Source organism: Festucalex cinctus, unplaced genomic scaffold (genome assembly GCF_051991245.1).
Source record: "Festucalex cinctus isolate MCC-2025b unplaced genomic scaffold, RoL_Fcin_1.0 HiC_scaffold_172, whole genome shotgun sequence".
Taxonomy (NCBI): Eukaryota; Metazoa; Chordata; class Actinopteri; order Syngnathiformes; family Syngnathidae; genus Festucalex; species Festucalex cinctus.
The window spans coordinates 32,911-38,910 of record NW_027520419.1 but is presented as its reverse complement, the minus strand read 5'-3'; positions in this window follow the sequence as shown (position 1 = coordinate 38,910).

The following is a 6,000-nucleotide window of genomic DNA, read 5'->3' as shown; positions in this document are numbered from 1 at the left end:
CTTGGGATCCGCTCCGCACAGTTCCTGGAACTGGACCTTGGTTGGGGGTCCAATTCCAGGAACTGGGCGGAGGCCGGCCACGGAACCAGCGACCCCGCGAGCCGCAATCCCGGTGTTCTCGGCCCCGCTTCGCGGGGCCTCGCAGGGGCTAGCTCCGCTTGGGATCCGCTCCGCCCAATTCCTGGAACTGGACCTTGGTTCAGGGTCCGTTTCCAGGAACTGGGCGGAGGCCGGCCACGGAACCAGCGACCCCGCGAGCCTCCAGGCCGGTGTTCTCGGCCCCGCTTCGCGGGGCCCCGGGGGGGCTAGCTCCGCTTGGGACCCGCTCCGCCCAATTCCTGGAACTGACCCTTGGTTCAGGGTCAGATTCCAGGAATTGGGCGTAGACGGGTGAATGACCCAGCGGACCGGCGAGCCTCAATCCCGGTGTTCTCGGCCCCGCTTCGCGGAGCCTCGCGGGGGCTAGCTCCGCTTGGGACCCGCTCCGCCCAATTCCAGGAACTGGACCTTGGTTGGGGGTCCAGTTCCAGGAACTGGGCGTAGACGGGTGAATGACCCAGCGATGCTCCCGGATTCCTGGAAGTTGACCTCGGTACAGGTTGAATTCCTGGAATTGGAACTAGGGTTAGGGTTAGCTTCGCGGGGCCTTGGTGCGCTTGGGGCCCGCTTCGCGGGCCAGGTTGAGCCCATCGGTAGCATTCCTGGAAGTTGACCTCGCTCCAGGTTGAATTCCTGGAATTCGACCGAAGGGGAGCTTGACCCACGAAACCCGGGACCAACCATGCCGGTGTTCTCGGCCCCGCTCCGCGGGGCTTCGGTGCGCTTGGGGCCCGCTGCGCGGGCCAGGTCGAGCCCATCGGTAGCATTCCTGGAAGTTGACCTCGCTCCAGGTTGAATTCCTGGAATTCGACCGAAGGGGAGCTGGACCCACCAAACCCGGGACCAACCATGCCGGTGTTCTCGGCCCCGCTCCGCGGGGCCTCGGTGCGCTTGGGGCCCGCTGCGCGGGCCAGGTCGAGCCCATCGGTAGCATTCCTGGAAGTTGACCTCGCTCCAGGTTGAATTCCTGGAATTCGACCGAAGGGGAGCTGGACCCACCAAACCCGGGACCAACCATGCCGGTGTTCTCGGCCCCGTTCCGCGGGGCCTCGGTGCGCTTGGGGCCCGCTGCGCGGGCCAGGTCGAGCCCATCGGTAGCATTCCTGGAAGTTGACCTCGCTCCAGGTTGAATTCCTGGAATTCGACCGAAGGGGAGCTGGACCCACCAAACCCGGGACCAACCATGCCGGTGTTCTCGGCCCCGCTCCGCGGGGCCTCGGTGCGCTTGGGGCCCGCTGCGCGGGCCAGGTCGAGCCCATCGGTAGCATTCCTGGAAGTTGACCTAGCTCCAGGTTGAATTCCTGGAATTCGACCGAAGGGGAGCTGGACCCACCAAACCCGGGACGAACCATGCCGGTGTTCTCGGCCCCGCTCCGCGGGGCCTCGGTGTGCTTGGGGCCCGCTTCGCGGGCCGGGTTTAGCCCATCGGTCGAAATCCTGGAAATCGACCTTGGATGGGGTCGAATTCCTGGAAATCGACTCAAGCCGGGAACCGAACCTCCCTCCCCGGGTGCTACCATGACGGTACTCGGCCCCGCTTCGCGGGGCCTCGGTGCGCTTGGGGCCCGCTGCGCGGGCCAGGTTTAGCCCATCGGTCGGAATCCTGGAAATCGACCTTGGATGGGGTCGAATTCCTGGAAATCGACTCAAGCCGGGAACGGAACCTCCCTCCCCGGGTGGTACCATGGCGGTGTTCTCGGCCCCGCTTCGCGGGGCCTCGGTGCGCTTGGGGCCCGCTTCGCGGGCCAGGTTTAGCCCATCGGTCGAAATCCTGGAAATCGACCTTGGATGGGGTCGAATTCCTGGAAATCGACTCAAGCCGGGAACCGAACCTCCCTCCCCGGGTGGCACCATGGCGGTGTTCTCGGCCCCGCTTCGCGGGGCCTCGGTGCGCTTGGGGCCCGCTGCGCGGGCCAGGTTTAGCCCATCGGTCGAAATCCTGGAAATCGACCTTGGATGGGGTCGAATTCCTGGAAATCGACTCAAGCCGGGAACCGAACCTCCCTCCCCGGGTGCTACCATGGCGGTCTTCTCGGCCCCGCTTCGCGGGGCCTCGGTGCGCTTGGGGCCCGCTTTGCGGGCCAGGTTTAGCCCATCGGTCGAAATCCTGGAAATGGACCTTGGATGGGGTCGAATTCCTGGAAATCGACTCAAGCCGGGAACCGAACCTCCCTCCCCGGGTGCTACCATGGCGGTACTCGGCCCCGCTTCGCGGGGCCTCGGTGCGCTTGGGGCCCGCTGCGCGGGCCGGGTTTAGCCCATCGGTCGAAATCCTGGAAATGGACCTTGGATGGGGTCGAATTCCTGGAAATCGACTCAAGCCGGGAACCGAACCTCCCTCCCCGGGTGGCACCATGGCGGTGTTCTCGGCCCCGCTTCGCGGGGCCTCGGTGCGCTTGGGGCCCGCTGCGCGGGCCAGGTTTAGCCCATCGGTCGAAATCCTGGAAATCGACCTTGGATGGGGTCGAATTCCTGGAAATCGACTCAAGCCGGGAACCGAACCTCCCTCCCCGGGTGCTACCATGGCGGTCTTCTCGGCCCCGCTTCGCGGGGCCTCGGTGCGCTTGGGGCCCGCTTTGCGGGCCAGGTTTAGCCCATCGGTCGAAATCCTGGAAATGGACCTTGGATGGGGTCGAATTCCTGGAAATCGACTCAAGCCGGGAACCGAACCTCCCTCCCCGGGTGCTACCATGGCGGTACTCGGCCCCGCTTCGCGGGGCCTCGGTGCGCTTGGGGCCCGCTGCGCGGGCCGGGTTTAGCCCATCGGTCGAAATCCTGGAAATGGACCTTGGATGGGGTCGAATTCCTGGAAATCGACTCAAGCCGGGAACCGAACCTCCCTCCCCGGGTGGCACCATGGCGGTGTTCTCGGCCCCGCTTCGCGGGGCCTCGGTGCGCTTGGGGCCCGCTGCGCGGGCCAGGTTTAGCCCATCGGTCGAAATCCTGGAAATGGACCTTGGATGATGTCGAATTCCTGGAAATCGACTCAAGCCGGGAACCGAACCTCCCTCCCCGGGTGCTACCATGGCGGTGTTCTCGGCCCCGCTCCGCGGGGCCTCGGTGCGCTTGGGGCCCGCTTCGCGGGCCAGGTTTAGCCCATCGGTCGAAATCCTGGAAATCGACCTTGGATGTGGTCGAATTCCTGGAAATCGACTCAAGCCGGGAACCGAACCTCCCTCCCCGGGTGCTACCATGGCGGTACTCGGCCCCGCTTCGCGGGGCCTCGGTGCGCTTGGGGCCCGCTGCGCGGGCCAGGTTTAGCCCATCGGTCGAAATCCTGGAAATCGACCTTGGATGGGGTCGAATTCCTGGAAATCGACTCAAGCCGGGAACCGAACCTCCCTCCCCGGGTGCTACCATGACGGTACTCAGCCCCGCTTCGCGGGGCCTCGGTGCGCTTGGGGCCCGCTGCGCGGGCCAGGTTTAGCCCATCGGTCGGAATCCTGGAAATCGACCTTGGATGGGGTCGAATTCCTGGAAATCGACTCAAGCCGGGAACGGAACCTCCCTCCCCGGGTGGTACCATGGCGGTGTTCTCGGCCCCGCTTCGCGGGGCCTCGGTGTGCTTGGGGCCCGCTTCGCGGGCCAGGTTTAGCCCATCGGTCGAAATCCTGGAAATGGACCTTGGATGGGGTCGAATTCCTGGAAATCGACTCAAGCCGGGAACCGAACCTCCCTCCCCGGGTGCTACCATGGCGGTACTCGGCCCCGCTTCGCGGGGCCTCGGTGCGCTTGGGGCCCGCTGCGCGGGCCAGGTTTAGCCCATCGGTCGAAATCCTGGAAATCGACCTTGGATGGGGTCGAATTCCTGGAAATCGACTCAAGCCGGGAACCGAACCTCCCTCCCCGGGTGGCACCATGGCGGTGTTCTCGGCCCCGCTTCGCGGGGCCTCGGTGCGCTTGGGGCCCGCTGCGCGGGCCAGGTTTAGCCCATCGGTCGAAATCCTGGAAATCGACCTTGGATGGGGTCGAATTCCTGGAAATCGACTCAAGCCGGGAACCGAACCTCCCTCCCCGGGTGCTACCATGGCGGTCTTCTCGGCCCCGCTTCGCGGGGCCTCGGTGCGCTTGGGGCCCGCTTTGCGGGCCAGGTTTAGCCCATCGGTCGAAATCCTGGAAATGGACCTTGGATGGGGTCGAATTCCTGGAAATCGACTCAAGCCGGGAACCGAACCTCCCTCCCCGGGTGCTACCATGGCGGTACTCGGCCCCGCTTCGCGGGGCCTCGGTGCGCTTGGGGCCCGCTGCGCGGGCCAGGTTTAGCCCATCGGTCGAAATCCTGGAAATCGACCTTGGATGGGGTCGAATTCCTGGAAATCGACTCAAGCCGGGAACCGAACCTCCCTCCCCGGGTGGCACCATGGCGGTGTTCTCGGCCCCGCTTCGCGGGGCCTCGGTGCGCTTGGGGCCCGCTGCGCGGGCCAGGTTTAGCCCATCGGTCGAAATCCTGGAAATCGACCTTGGATGGGGTCGAATTCCTGGAAATCGACTCAAGCCGGGAACCGAACCTCCCTCCCCGGGTGCTACCATGGCGGTCTTCTCGGCCCCGCTTCGCGGGGCCTCGGTGCGCTTGGGGCCCGCTTTGCGGGCCAGGTTTAGCCCATCGGTCGAAATCCTGGAAATGGACCTTGGATGGGGTCGAATTCCTGGAAATCGACTCAAGCCGGGAACCGAACCTCCCTCCCCGGGTGCTACCATGGCGGTACTCGGCCCCGCTTCGCGGGGCCTCGGTGCGCTTGGGGCCCGCTGCGCGGGCCAGGTTTAGCCCATCGGTCGAAATCCTGGAAATCGACCTTGGATGGGGTCGAATTCCTGGAAATCGACTCAAGCCGGGAACCGAACCTCCCTCCCCGGGTGGCACCATGGCGGTGTTCTCGGCCCCGCTTCGCGGGGCCTCGGTGCGCTTGGGGCCCGCTGCGCGGGCCAGGTTTAGCCCATCGGTCGAAATCCTGGAAATCGACCTTGGATGGGGTCGAATTCCTGGAAATCGACTCAAGCCGGGAACCGAACCTCCCTCCCCGGGTGCTACCATGGCGGTCTTCTCGGCCCCGCTTCGCGGGGCCTCGGTGCGCTTGGGGCCCGCTTTGCGGGCCAGGTTTAGCCCATCGGTCGAAATCCTGGAAATGGACCTTGGATGGGGTCGAATTCCTGGAAATCGACTCAAGCCGGGAACCGAACCTCCCTCCCCGGGTGCTACCATGGCGGTGTTCCCGGCCCCGCTCCGCGGGGCCTCGGTGCGCTTGGGGCCCGCTTCGCGGGCCAGGTTTAGCCCATCGGTCGAAATCCTGGAAATGGACCTTGGATGGGGTCGAATTCCTGGAAATCGACTCAAGCCGGGAACCGAACCTCCCTCCCCGGGTGGCACCATGGCGGTGTTCTCGGCCCCGCTTCGCGGGGCCTCGGTGCGCTTGGGGCCCGCTGCGCGGGCCAGGTTTAGCCCATCGGTCGAAATCCTGGAAATCGACCTTGGATGGGGTCGAATTCCTGGAAATCGACTCAAGCCGGGAACCGAACCTCCCTCCCCGGGTGCTACCATGGCGGTCTTCTCGGCCCCGCTTCGCGGGGCCTCGGTGCGCTTGGGGCCCGCTTTGCGGGCCAGGTTTAGCCCATCGGTCGAAATCCTGTAAATGGACCTTGGATGGGGTCGAATTCCTGGAAATCGACTCAAGCCGGGAACCGAACCTCCCTCCCCGGGTGCTACCATGGCGGTACTCGGCCCCGCTTCGCGGGGCCTCGGTGCGCTTGGGGCCCGCTGCGCGGGCCGGGTTTAGCCCATCGGTCGAAATCCTGGAAATGGACCTTGGATGGGGTCGAATTCCTGGAAATCGACTCAAGCCGGGAACCGAACCTCCCTCCCCGGGTGGCACCATGGCGGTGTTCTCGGCCCCGCTTCGCGGGGCC